General features: G+C 40.2%; 1 long non-coding RNA gene across 2 annotated transcripts in view; it reads left to right on the forward strand.

Moving 5' to 3' along the window:
• Nucleotides 1-4,100: 4,100 nt before the first annotated feature.
• The window catches only part of LOC138195930 (uncharacterized), a 43,880-nt gene continuing 32,851 nt past the window's right edge, over nt 4,101-15,129 (forward strand). Inside the window, exon 1 of one of the 2 annotated variants that reach the window (XR_011178101.1) lies at nt 4,101-4,137. This is a non-coding gene — a long non-coding RNA (uncharacterized lncRNA). Of the gene's footprint in view, nt 4,138-9,140; nt 9,211-15,129 lie in introns of those variants that run through there. The other variant, XR_011178100.1, reaches the window with a different exon arrangement.

Genomic DNA, 15,129 nt, shown 5'->3' on the forward strand with positions numbered 1-15,129 from the left:
CTTGTAGCCTATGTAATTCCAGTATGCAGTTGGGTGTTATTTTCCCACTTATTTTATTTTTATTAATTTACACACATGATTGTATGTTCAAATATGTGAAGTGGTGTGTCGTTATATCAGCTATTTTATAGGTAAAGGCTCCATAATTGGCTGCAAACTTGACAGTCTGGAAAAGGTGGTGGAGAGGAGGACACTGAACAAATTATTAACCATATTGGATAATCCTCTCCACCACCTGCTCCAGGGACAGCGGAGTACATTTTCCAACAGACTCATCTAGCTCCGCTGTCACAAGGACCGATACAGGAGAGCATTACTATCAGACTATACAATAATCTCACAGCTATAACACCGTTGCACTGTTGTTTGTTTGTTTGTTTGGTCAAATCTTTTCACTATTGTTTAGTTAGTTTAATTTAATATTATTCTATTTTATTGTGTATATATTGCGCATTTTTATATTTCATATTTTTTACTCTGTTAAATAAAAATAACAGAGTATGTGTCTATAAATGCTGCTTAGCGAAAAAAAATTCCCCTTGCGGGATAAATAAAGTATCTATCTGTCGGTCTATCGGTCGGTCGGTCTGTCTGTCTGTCTGTCTGTCTATCTATCTGTCTGTCTGTCTGTCTGTCTGTCTGTCTATCTATCTATCTATCTATCTATCTATCTATCTATCTATCTATCTATCTATCTATCTATATATCTATCTATCTATCTGTCTGTCTGTCTGTCTGTCTATCTATCTATCTAGTGTGCTTATTGACTGGGACAAGACAGCATGCCTGCTGTTACCATAAGACTCCAGAGGGTGTCAGCAGAGGACCATTATTAAAGGCCGAATGGTCTTTTCCCCTATTGCCGTTTAGAACATGGCATCTTCTCTTTTGTAAGGAATCCATTCTTGATTTAGTAAATATGTACGTTTATTTTATTAAGATCATCTGACTTAGATTGTCACTATGTCAGGACTACAATCTGAAGTTTTTGAAGCCAACATAGTGACCTGCTGTTGAGCATTACTTACTTAAGGACGAGTACATAAAGTCAGCAAAATGTATAGCCGACTTTAAAAGTACTCATTGTGCAATATAGCCCAATTTAGGCTGTTATATTAATCATTGCATCATTGATATGTACATGTGATCAGCATTTTACATTTTTCATGGTAGAACTAATTTTAACACATGATATATGTGACTATCTATGTCATTATCTGTGATGTCTATATAACATATTGATCTTAGAAGTTTTTAATACATTACATTACATTACATTTCATTTAGCAGACACTTTTATCCAAAGCAACTTACAATAAGTGCATTTCAACCATGGGGGTACAAATTCAGAACAACAACAATTAAGAAAGTACAATTTTCTTCAAGATAGCCAAACTTCAAAGTGCTACAAGCAAGTGCCATTTTAAGTGCTACTAAAGTGCTACCTATTCAATTATAGACTTTCTGCTGTCCTGATGTCGTTGGGGAGCTCATTCCACCATTTAGGAGCCAGGACAGCAAACAGTCATGATTGTGTAGAGTGTTTAGCTCAGTGAGGGAGCAACAAGCTGATTGGCAGATGCAGAGCGGAGTGAACGGGCTGGGATGTAGGGTTTGACCATGTCCTGGATGTACACTGGACTCGATCTGTTCACAGCACGGTACGCAAGTACCAATGTTTTGAAACGGATGCGGGCAGCTACTGGTAACCAGTGAAGGGAGCGGAGGAGGAGGAGGAAGGAGAGGAGTGTGAGTGAATTTAGGAGGTTAAAGACCAGTCGAGCTGCGGCATTCTGGATGAGCTGCAGAGGTCGGATGGTACGAACAGGTAGACCTGCCAGGAAGGAGTTACAGTAGTCTACACATGAGATGACCAGAGCCTGGACCAGAACCTGCGCCGCCTTCTGAGTAAGAAGAGGACATATTCTCCTGATGTTGTGCAGCATGTATCTACAGGAACGTGTTGTTGCAGTGATGTTGGCAGTAAGGGAGAGTTGACTGTCGAGTGTCATGCTGAGGTTCTTAGCAGTCAGGGTCGGGGATAACACAGAGTTGTTGAAGGTAATAGTCAGGTCGAGGGTGGGAGAGTCTTTCCCCGGAAGGAAGAGCAGTTCAGTCTTGTCGAGGTTGATTTTCAGGTGGTGTGAGGACATCCACTGAGAGATGTCAGTCAGACAGGCAGAGATTCGTGCTGCTACCTGTGTTTCAGATCGGGGAAAAGAGAGGATCAGCTGGGTGTCATCAGCATAGCTGTGGTAGGAAAAGCCATGAGAGTGAATGACAGAGCCGAGAGAGTTGGTGTACAGAGAGAAGAGGAGGGGACCCAGGACGGAGCCTTGAGGGACACCAGTAGTGAGAGGACAAGGTTCAGACACCGATCCTCTCCAAATTACCCGGTAGGTACGGTCGTTAAGGTAGGATGAGAACAGGGAGAGAGCAGAGCCTGAGACACCAAGGTCCTGAAGGGAGGAAATAAGGATCTGATGGTTCACTGTGTCAAATGCAGCAGAAAGGTCAAGAAGGATCAGGACAGAGGAGAGAGAGGCTGCTCTAGCAGTGTGAAGCTGCTCAGAGACAGCAAGGAGGACCGTCTCTGTTGAGTGGCCTGCCTTGAAGCCAGACTGGTGAGGGTCAAGAAGGTTATTATGGTGAAGATAGGAGGAGAGTTGATTGAAGATAGCTCACTCCAGAGTTTTGGAAAGAAAGGGAAGAAGAGAGACGGGTCTGTAGTTGTTTACTTCAGCCGGGTTTGAGGGTGGGTTTCTTCAGGAGAGGGTTCACTCTTGCCTCCTTCAGAGAGTTCGGGAAACAGCCAGTTGACAGGGAAGTGTTAATGAGATGGGTGAGAAAAGGAAGAAGGTCAGGAGCAATAGACTGGAGAATGTGAGATGGGATGGGGTCAAAGGGGGCAGGTGGTTGGGCGGGCGGAGGTTACCAAGGTAAGAACTTGATTGGGAGACAGGGGGGTGAAAGAGGAAAGCGAAGGGGATGAAGATGAAGTTGATGGAAATGTAGTTACAGAAGATAGATTAGAAAATGAGAAGGGTATGTCATCTATCTTTTTTGTAAAATAGTTGACAAAGTGGCTTGGTAGAAGGGTGGAAGGAGGGGGTGAGGGTGGGGATGGGTCAAGGAGGTTGAAAAAGATGGAGAAGACCTTTTTGGGGTTAGAAAATGAGGATATAATTCTGGTTTGGAAGAAAGAGCTTTTGGCTGCAGAAATTGAGGCAGAGAAAGAGGAGAGACGAGATTGATAAGTGAGCATAAGCTATCTAAAATTGTGAAACAAATGCAGTAGAGTAAAAGTAATTTCTCTCTGAAATGCAGTAGAATAAAGTAGCAGATGAAGCAGAAAATGGAAATACACAAGTAAATTATATGCTACCTCTTAGTTGTACAGTACTTGAGTAAATAATTTAATTCCACAACTGACTTTGGATATTTGTGTTTTTGTGTGTCCCGCCATTCCTTGAATTCAATGGTTCCCAAACATTTTCAACCATGCACGATTAAGTACCCAACCAAATTGTCCAAGTACCACTTTCCACAGCAGATAACAACTTTTTTTTTGTTCCATAAAATAACATCCACTGATTTAACCATCCGAGAGACCCAGAACTGGTAGATAACAATAATATATGACTGTGGTTTCAAAATCAAAGAAAACATTCATTTGATCTATTCCACTCATTTCGCTTTCTAAAATGAGATAATGAGAAATCAGAACTGCATCGAAATAAGTTATTCAAGGTGGGGCCAGGAAGTGACGTCAACCCTCGTGGCCCAGCACAGGTAACTAAATTATATTTCTGCAATACTTCAATAATTAACAGCAAATGTTTACATCATTGTAATGTGGTGTGTGTGTATGCAATAAGTGACATTAAATGAAATGTTAAGACTTTGAAATTTACGCTTCGCTTTTGGAGCCTTTATTTTGAAATCCGGAACTGCTAATTATCCCACAGTACCGTCGACAACAGCTGAGCAACCCGCGTCGTATTTATTAAAAACAAGTTTGCATAATGTAAAAAAAAAAAAAAAAAAAAAGAAGAAGCACAAATCGCTATCGACAAGTCGTGATACCGCCACTTCCGAGAGACTGGTGTGCTGGTAGTGAATCTCCAGAGAAGTTAGGTAAGAATTCACTTGTTTTGTTGCTGATTTTTTGGCGTCGATATGCAAATGAAGTAGGTCACCTTGCTAAGCGGGTTCATCGTTCACGTTTGATGGCGCTGGTGTTGCACAGGGTGTCCGTGTATTCATGTCCAAAATGTAAACATTAGTGCTTCTATTATATTTTCAACATGATGGCTGGTTCATTAGCTATATTTCACTATGCCGCCATGTAAAGGTAACCCTTTCATGCATGTCGATCATAGGCATGTTAAAATAGTTGGCTAATGGTAATGTTTCGTTTGAAATGTAATAGGTTACGGTTTACTTGTTACCCTGTTAAAAATGTAATTCGTAATCTTTATTATTCCATTACTTCATCGTAGTAATGTTACATTTGATTACTATTTGATAACTTTTGTAATACTTGGTTTAAAACGGGGTAATAAAGTTCAAATGTCCAAATTAAACACGGGCAACATGACAACAGCCCTCAAAACGGATTACTTTTAAACTTTTGATGATTCAAGTTCTTTAATATGACTTTAATTAAGATTTTAAAACAGAACACCAAAATATATCGCATATGTAGATCACAACTGACTGCGGTAAAGGGAAAATGTTCCTCCAGCAAGTCTGCATTCAGGTGAAGTCCATGATAGACCTGTCAACAGGGATGGGTACTGTTCACTGTGCCAAACTTTTTTAAATTTTAAAAAAATATATATTTTACAGAATCCGGTGTGATTCTGCTGAGCACAGCTGAACTATGCAGAAAGTAGGAGAACTTTACAAAATGAACTCGTGGCTACAAAGCATCTGTTTACTTAATTAAAACACTTGATGCTTGTTTTGCCAAAACCTACTTTGGGTTTATTTTTTTTAAATTTTTTTTTTAGTTACCACGCTTGTCATTTCTAACACACATCAGACCCACAACAGTGGAAGAGCACCTGCCCCCTCACAAAGTTCATTTATCCACCGTTGTGCAGAGCCCGAACCTATCAAACCTGTTGGAATATATAAATAATCTGAGTTTAGACTGACATGATTGGGTCAAGCCTAATGGTTCAGGATGAGAATTATAAACTTGAGTGTTCAGACATTTATAAATGTGAAATATGTAAAAAAAAAATTCGGGCTTGAGTGAGCAAGGATGTTTAATTTGGTGAAATGCCTGTTGCTTTGACTTCTCTCCTCGCACTTCTGTGCCCGTTTACGTGTTATTTACTTGTATATTTACATGATGTACATGCTCATTTTCAAATAGTGCGGGTAGTTGAAATCCAATCACAAGTGGTCACTGGAGACGCATGCTGTGACTGCTTAACTGAGCTGCTTTCCTCACGGGTGATTTCAGACAGACTTGTGACACTAAAAGTCCAAAGATCTGAACTGCGTGGTCATTCACTTCTCTCAAATAATGCTGCATTTAGGGGAGGTCAGAAAAAAGTTTAGAGTATTTGTTCGTAGGCAAATGTCTGCATGCACAGTTGTTGGGTGCGCCTCACTGTGGGTGTGGATCCAGGGGGAAGAACTCAATGCCAGGTTTCCATCGTGATGACTGTCGGCCATCAAGGGTGGACGATCAGCCCAATGTTCGGTTGTAATCATAACATTTCTGGAATTGTCTGCTTTTTTTTTCTACCAGAGTGACCAAAAGAGTTATGGGCCCATTTTTTATGCACATTAGGCAGATATGCACTGATGTGTGGGCGATCTGCTTGTCATTCTTAAAGTGTGTGATCATCAGAGCCGGGTACAAATTAATATTGCATTTAACATCGTACAGTTAAAGTGGGTGAAATACTCAAGCAAACGTATTGCTAATATTTCACTGTTCTTGTTTCTACGATTCCATTTAGCTACTTTGTTTTCAAGGCCCTGGTCATATCTCACTTGGGCGCATGAAAACAAAATAACCATCATTAATGATATTTGTGACCCCTGTGTTTTTTCAACGGTGACAAATAGGTGAACATTCAGTATTTATTAACATAAAACATTTTGTTTGGGTATAGACACATTAAAATAGTGACAAATAACAGATAGATACTTACATACTAGTCACGTAATCATATACATGCATACATAATCCCATAGGTAGATACATAGAAAAGAGGTAGGCAGGTAGATCATATAAGTGAAATTCTATCTGTTTAAAACTACTGTAAGATCTTCTTTTCAAACAAATTTATTTTCATGAAAAATGGCTTCCTTTCATTTTCATTCACCCCTCATTATCTCGGAGCTATTTCTTTCACTTACCTGATTTACCAACAGCCTTTTTGAACATAATCTGGAGAAGATGAAAGACCCAGATGCGTACATCAGAAATTGCACCTGATTGCTACAGTATGTACGGTGGCATGTTGAACACATTATGGACAATGGAAGTGTTAAAACGAGCATATGTCTCTCCCGATAGGAACAGATAATATGTATTCTGTACTTCGACGATGCTCACTTCCTTTAATAAATGCCAGACATGTGAGCTGCAGTTAGTGTGGGTCATTACAGAGCCATTACAGAGACACAATGTAGTCGACATGGCGGCAGTGATAATAACTGCTGAAATTAAAGTGTCACCGCAGATGAAGCTGGAGTGATATGTTGTGATTAATTAACAACAAGATGACCCTTTGGCATTAAAATGATAATTGGAGATAAATATCTTCCCGTTAATGGTAGCATTTCAGTTTAAACGCCCCAGAGCCCTCATATTTTTCCTTATCAAACATCCACATTCATCATCGAGGCTTAAAACTTGTTCTTATACTGTTGTGACGTACTAGGAAGTATTGCAACTGATAAAGTCAGGGTGGTCTGAATGATAATCTTGATCATTTCCTGATTGTATTATCAAGTAAATGTGAATATCTTTTTGTTTAACTACACCTCCCCAATGTTTTTATCTCTTTGTGTTTATGGTTGACAATGCTGGGCCATGTCCATCAGTCATCCCCCCAACTCCCGGATTCATACTGATAACAGGACACACCAAACAACCATATGTGACATTTACCTTCAAACAAATACTGTAAACATACTTTCTGACCTTCCCTGAATGCAGCATTATTTAACTGAAATCAATCACCACCCAGTTAATAGTTTTGGGGCATTTTAGTTTCAGAAGTTCATCTAAAATCACCCCTGGTTAAGTTTACACACATAGAGAGCGCTGAGTTGTCTGTGGGAGTGTAAGACAGCGTTAATAAACTTGTGTTGGTAACCGTAAGTTAAAGACAAAACGTTTTGTTTGCAGTTGTGTTGGAGAGCAAGGTCTTTGTCGTTTGGATGGTCTTGATAATACTAACAACACAAATGTCATAGCTTCATTGTGCAGACTAACGACTAACTGGCTCACGCTAAGTTGGTGGGTGAGAGAGAGAGAGCGGCTGCTATCAGGGTGGACAGACACTTGTGTGCTGGTTGGAGAAGAACTGGATTAACAGTATAAACTGAATGCAGAATGTACATGCATGTTACGATCTCTATTTTTGCGGAAAAAAAAACAAGTGATGCTGTCCTTCGAGCAAAGCGGCTTTCCTGATTTTTGTTTTGATACATTTTGCTGGGTGTAGTGACATGAATGAGCGGCCCTTTCTTCCGAGAAGCATTAAGGTGTCTCAGAGCTTTTCATCTAGCGGTGAAGGATGAATCATCTTTAATGATTTACATTATGGGTTAAGGAATTGGCAGTGTGCATGAGAACAAAAAAGCATTTTATCACTATGATAACTTAACGTCCTACAACCTGAGCTTTTAGGAACTTGTAAGATACTTTGAAAAAGCAACACTGTTTTTGACGTACCTCTTTAACTCTTAATCTGTAAATGGTGCCCCATTCTTTATTCTGACATTCAGAGTCCATTAATGTACCCTGGTGACGTAAATTCATTAAAGTGTTTGATAATCAGCAACTGTTGGGCAATTTCGCAAGACAAAACCAGGCTGGAAACATAGCAGGGCCGCTGCTATGTTTCCAGCCTGGTTTTGTCTCGGTCCCATGAGGAAAAAAAAAAAAGAGGAGCCACACAAATATGCATTGATTGTCCTTTTTTGCTTCAGCCAAGCAGGAGCATTTAATTCATCTAAACACCACTTGGGGGCACTGTAGCCCCTCGTAAGCAGAAAAAAGATGTGTCTTATTTGTGGCCAAAGTAAGCTCATAGTTCACTCATGTATAAATGCTAATGAAATACAATGACATTTCCTGATCCAGTGAATGTATCTGAAACAAGCTCGAATGAATATAGATGACATCAATACTGCTACTCAAAGGTTCATAAGGCTCACCGAATCATGCTTCTCATCTTCAAGAGGAAGCTTTTGCCATGTGACCACTTCAGGTGCTTGTTTATACAAGAAGAAAATAAATTAAATTTGTACTTGACATATATCATTAGTTGTTAAGTTGTTGTTTGTGCGCAGAGGGCTGTGGTATTGGGAAGCAGAGTATGTCTGTCTTCTTTAAGTAGTGCAGCAGGAGTGACGTCATGTTAAATTGCTCCCGCAGGATACAGTAGCGGTAAAAGCAAAGTTATAGGGAGCCAAGGTTTCATTTGCCCTGACGGAAGAAACATCAGGGTTGAATAACCGAACTTATTAAATACACCGTGTGCGTGACGAGAAGTTAAAAAAAAAAAAGGGGTGCTGTCCTGGAAGGACAAGAGGATCACACCCTCCACCTCTTACTGTAGACTTCCTTTAATATGAGGCTGTGCATATTAGTTTAGACAAAATTAAAGCAAACATTTAATACCTGTGTGCTTTTTCTTGAATGCAATCATGTTTTTATAAGAGGCAGTACTTTTGTATTTTTTAATTAGCTCTTACACGTGTCCCAGTGCTCTCGGGTAATAGCACCCGTTTAAGACAGAGGATTAATGTTGTGATACAAGCACACATGTACAGAGCTGCAAAAAAATGACTACTCTGGATAACTAATTATGCTTATCTCTAACAGGGGCTCGGGATTCACTGAGGTCATTTTTGTTTAATTTTCTGAATCATTTCAGAGTATATTATTCCTGCTCCGGAAGAGGAGGTGCAGGTGCACAGTATGCTGGCCATCTTACTACCTATGAGAAGGTGAATAACTGCTCTGTTACAAGACCGGGACAAAAGCTGTTGAACACAAACGAACACAAAAATTTGTGCAAAGACACGCATTTGAAGCATGTGTGGAAACCTCAAACTAATGAAATTCACACACCAATGAATGACGTCATACATTGGTGTGTGAACTGCTGTTTTGAAGACTCGGGTCAGGAATTTTGGCCGTTGCCATTTTGGTTTTGTAAAGCTAGAAGCGACTGTAAAGGGACAAGAGGATGTAGCTTGGGGCGGATCTTCCTGAGATCTCGAGAATACTCTGTATGGACCTGTACCGACAACCTAACATGTCAATCAAACCAGTCCGACCTCCTCTTTTTGAGACCTGATATCAACGTATTGATGGAATTATTTTTAGAAGGACCACCACAACACCAATCAGAAGGAGGGAATTCACTGAATATATCCATAATGACTTGTGGAAAAAATGATTGACTTTGTGTTTCATGAGAGAAGACCCTATTTGAAGGGGAGTCTATTTGAACCAGAGGGTTTTTTTGGAGCCAGCCCCTCATGGCCCTCAGTGGTATTGCACATTAATTAATTAATTGCACTTTGCAATTGCATTGGCTTCACTTTTCAGACCTGGGATATACATCCATTTTTATGTACAGTATATGATGGAAACTGTTTACAAAGTTATTTATAGAGACAAGTAAAAAAAAAAAAAAAAAAAAAAAAATGTTTTAATCAGTAAATAGTTTTGGTTATTTTCTCATACTGGTCAACGTGTGTTGTGTGCATGTGCAAGTTGATGCTGAGCGTGTCAGAGAGTATCTGCATATTTCTGCGTAGCCTTTTCTTGCTACTCGTGTCAAATTGCAAATTTTAGTGTATGTTGCATTGTGAGTTTGTCATAGCAGAGTTTGTCTTCGCTGCTAACGCGCAGTCATGAATACTTCTGTGACCTCCAGCTGCCTTCTTCGTGCATTTGAATAAAATTTGACATTACCTGTTTCATGCTTCCTCTCAGCTCCCTCTCACCCTTCCCGCTGGCTGCCACCCGTCTGCCCCCTTTTCCACTTTTTCACTCTTCCCCATCTTCTAAGTGAAGCAGTTTTATTTTTTTTTATTTTTTTTGTGCCACACTTTAGGCAAAGTCGCAAAGACTTAAAAAAAAAAAAAAAAAAAAAAGTATGTGGGAAGAAAGTCTCAAACTACAGTGTCAGCAACATCACCTTTCCTCTCCTCCCAGTCCCCCTCCTCCTCTCATCTATCACTCAAGGTAACATCAAAGCCTAATCACTGAGAGACTTAGGCAAAGTCACACATCCTGTCCAAGCAGGAAAACTTTCAGGACTTTTGCTCACATGTACATTCACTCACACACACACACACACGCACACACACACACACACACACACACGCATGCACACACACACACACACACGCACGCACGCACGCACACACACACACACACACACACACACACACACACACACACACACACACACACACACATCTCCTCCAGCTTTGCATAAATGTATCTGAAAGACTGTCCCTCTTCTGACAAATTCTCTCCTCCTGGCTGTGCTTCAGAGAAAGTATTGGATTTTTATCGAGGATTCGCGAAAGCTAGCACACCCTGATCTGTAACCCCTGACAAGGGAGGAACAGTAACAGCCTTTCCGAGACTTCGCAGTGAGACGTTCCTCACAGGACCTGTGAGCAAAGCAGATGGAGACTTAAAGTTGAGAGAAGGGGTGGAGGAGATGATGTGCCTGATTAAAGAGAACACAGAGAAAATGATGATGTTTAAACCCACTTTGAAGCCTCAAACTGGTAAATAAATGATGTGCTCAAGAAGACTCAAGAAACGGTTGAGGTTCTTACACCTGCGGCTCATCGCTTAAATATTCATTTCCTGTCATAGTCACACACACACACACACACACTCGAGTGCGTGTATTGCTTATAAGGAGTGCGCGTGTCTTAAAGATGCACGTTGAATTGGAAAGATGTGTTGCTCACAAACTGCATTTACAAGAGGAAAGAGTTCAGGATTTATTTTCTTCTTAATGATCAACTCAAACATTCTTCCCCCAATCAGCGGACAGCACAGTGGAGAAGAAGCGAAAGCCCTCAGTGCTTTTCATCAGCTCCCTTACGATTCTTTCATCCCTGCAATGCCATAATGGTTCTGAGATTAGTGCTGGATGTGTTCGCTAAACTTCTCATTTGGCAGAAAGGGAGGGTGCGAAGACTCTTGTTTGAGAGAATTACTGCAGGAAAAAATGAAAAGAGAAAATTTTCAATGCGGTTGTTTAGAAGATGAAAGGGGAACTAATTCAGAGAGGAATTTCAACAACATTTGAGTATAAACTTAAGTAATAAGCATATCATTGAACACAATTAAATGCGTTCAGAAACACACTTTAAGCAGCAGATGTTCCCACTCAACACTGGCCAACCAACAAAGATGACTAAAGTTTTGATGATTACAGACAATAGGTGTAAATTTCATTTAGTGCATTGTCCTGCAATTGGCACTCCACAGAAACTAAAATAGCACAAATCATCCGGACGCAGAAACGGATTCATTTCCATGCACTTTAAAATAACTCTTTGACTACAGTTTGGCTCTCACAAAGTACGGGCAGTCTTTCTTTACACTTATCCACTCCACTCTTCATCACTGTCTGCTGATTAATCATTGTATCTGACTGCTCATTAGACCATCTCCTTTAAATCTGCTTGACTTTGTATCGACTTCTTTCCCCCTCATCTCCTCATTGCACGTTTGTTTCTCAGATTTGCCTCTCTTCTCAGCCCTCCCATTTCCCAGTCAGCGTACGTTTCAGACAGTCCTTCAGGGGCTCTCTCCTCTGTCAGCCTGAGTACAGATATTTCAGCACTTTGATTTCAGAGTAATTACGTAAGGATAAATGATGACTCTCCCTGAATGTGTTTCTCCCCTCCTTTCTGTCAACCCATCAGGAACAGGACCCGGGGCACAGCAATCACTCACAATTACTCTGCAGGTGGAAGTTACTATCTCCCAAAAGTTTACACGTAAAGACAAAAATACTTTTTTTTTTTTCTTGATTGCAGAGTTTTTACATAAGAAGAACTCTCCCTGAATGCATTCCTTCTTATTTCTGTTAAGCCAACAGGAAAAGGGCCCCGGGGCACAGCAGTCACTCGCTAGTACTCTGCAGGAGGGTGTTACAGTTGTTCAGAAATTTACACGTTATATTTAGATATATTTCTTTAACTGAATTGTTATTTATACAGGGGCTTAGCATGCATGCTATTTTCCAGCACCCATGCAGTGTCACATTCATACAGTTATATAGATTCCCACCAGGGAGTTGCCAAGAGCAACGGCGTTCTGCTGTTTGCCAATGAACAGCTCCACTGGAGCAGCTGGGGATTGCTCATAGGTACTTCAATAATAGCTGTAGAGGGACAGCTCATTTACACCTGATCCAGATTTTCTAACCTGCTTCTCGGTTTTAATCCTCAACTCTAATTGAAGCAAACTATATATAAATAGAATGTTCACAGTTTATATAATCCAGTTGAAAGTCATACACATTTATTTTAAGTGCTTGAAGATACAATCTTAAAAACAAAAACAACAACAACACATGGAATGGTCAAAGTTGTCATATTGGCCTTTTAAGGTTTACTGATAGATTCACAATGTCAGTTCATACATTGTGCAGCATTCAATAAAAGAAGTTGCTAGGAGCCTTTGAGCATCAGCACAGTGAATTCAATCTGTTTTCTCTCTCTCTTGTCTATAGGTTCACTAATAAAAATGAAAAGGCAACAAAACATCCTTTCATCTTTTGGAACTAAAAGTTTACGATAATGCAGTTACACAATGATAACTTACTTGGCATCAGGCCCATCTCAAGCTATCTAATGGGAATGCTTCCACTAATACTAAATTAAACTAAAATTGATGACAATAAAGTAACATAAGGCTAATGTTGCTGTTGTTTCATTCATTCACGTGGATGGTGTTTTTCCTCAAATTTTGACTGACATTTATTTACCATGATTGCTGAATGTAACTGGCCCTAATTTATAATTCCTGCCTGTCTGATAACTGGAATTGGTTATGTTTTATTTCTACAAAGCCACCTTTTGATCCACTTCCGTTTTCCCTGTTAAAGTTACTGAATTATATTCTTAATACCTCCTCAAAACTTCCTTTATCTATTTCAAATTACAAGCCATCCAGTGTCTCAGTGGACAGAAACCCTTTTTTTAGTCAAGGCTTTTATTGTGAAACATGTGCAGGAACGTGTGAAACATTCATAGACTTGCAAAGTTTCCCAGTTTGCACTTGAAATGTTGCTACTGTTATCTTGCTGAACTTGGACATTTGACATTGAGACATTATCACGTTGTCCAGCCGCTGTGACTGAAATCAGACAATAACAATTTAGTTGAGAAATCCAGAGCAACCATTGAAAATAACATGGTTATATTGTTGAATCTATTAAATTCAGTCAAACTCTGGTACTTAAACAAATAGCCTTACACCGCTGAGCTTTAGGGTACTTTTCATAATTCCCAAAGTTCAGTGTTCTCTATAACATTATATAAACAGATATGGTCTCTGTGTGTACAACCTAAAAACAGAATAACTGAAGGGTTTTTATGTGTTAGACTTGAGATTACATTTTTGTTATGGCTGTCAGCTTTACAGAGTGCCTTTTCTTCTTGAAGGCCAAGGGCTTATGTGAAGTATATCAGTCATCAGCATCAAAATCCAACCTGATATCCAGCAGGTTAGCAATAACAACTTGAGATTTTGGTCAGGTATGAGCCATACATGACTGATGTTTTTTTGCTCATGCTGGGGATGAAAGAATCCTGAGGGAACTTGCAATGAATTCAGAAAACAAACAACAGAGGCACTTTGTAACGCCCCCTCTCAGGGACACATCCAAGCGCAGCATGGGTAGAAACCCACTGCTGCCCCATCAGAAGGCCTCGCACCAGGGCCTTGATTTAATCACTGCCCAGCAAGGGGAGAGGCCAAGCAGGCAACAAAGCTTCCCTCCAGCCTTCCATCCTCTTGCCATCAGTGCTCCCTGTAGGTTGACCCAGGAGAGGCCATGCCTCACCCTCCACCCGGGTCGTTTGAAGATGAGAGAAACTGAGTGTAAGGGGAGGGACGGCCGAGAGGAGGAGAGGTAGATGAAACCCCGGTTGTTCTCTTTGAACTGCTAATCACTGTGTTTAAAGCTGACCTCGCTTCCTGTCTCTCTTTCTGTGTTCGTCTCATTAAAATATGTACCCTGATAAAGGGTCCAGATGGGAGTTCACCGTGAACCACAATTCTACCTTTGTTCTAGTCAAACACATAAATCTCATTCTTTCCCCTCAAGATGAAATTATAAATAACCAGGGGAGATCTGCATCTGAGTCACTGTTACTAGAATGAAAGATGATTAATAACCCACACCTACACTAATCTGCTAATCTTTCAAAGCCTTCTATAAATAAGGATGGAATCCTTCATGTGCAGCTGTTGTTCAGCCGTAATAGCTGGGGAATCTGTATAATAGGAAGGTTGAGGGGGTTGACATTGAGATCAGGGATTTTAAATGAGCCCTGTACACACCTGGCAATAAAATTTGTCTTTAAATGCAAACCGTATTGTGGATACACTGGGATTGGACCACCCAATCCATACACAAGGTGGTGGGGGATTACATTTGTAGTGTGAGCAAAAATGCATCTCTGGTTGCGTCAAAAGATTGCTGAGTAAACTTTTCACAGTACAATCTCACATTTTTGAAGTCGGTATCACCAAATAGCCACTTCTTTATCTATAATAGTATGGCCAAACACACGTGTATGTTTTGGATTTTCTCCTGGGCAACTTGTGCAGTTGTCACAAACTGGATGATAAAGATAAAGTTAAAATATCTC

This window comes from Embiotoca jacksoni, unplaced genomic scaffold, assembly GCF_022577435.1.
Source record: "Embiotoca jacksoni isolate LCO1_2020_lvr unplaced genomic scaffold, fEmbJac1.0.p SCAF_13, whole genome shotgun sequence".
NCBI classification, from domain to species: Eukaryota; Metazoa; Chordata; class Actinopteri; family Embiotocidae; genus Embiotoca; species Embiotoca jacksoni.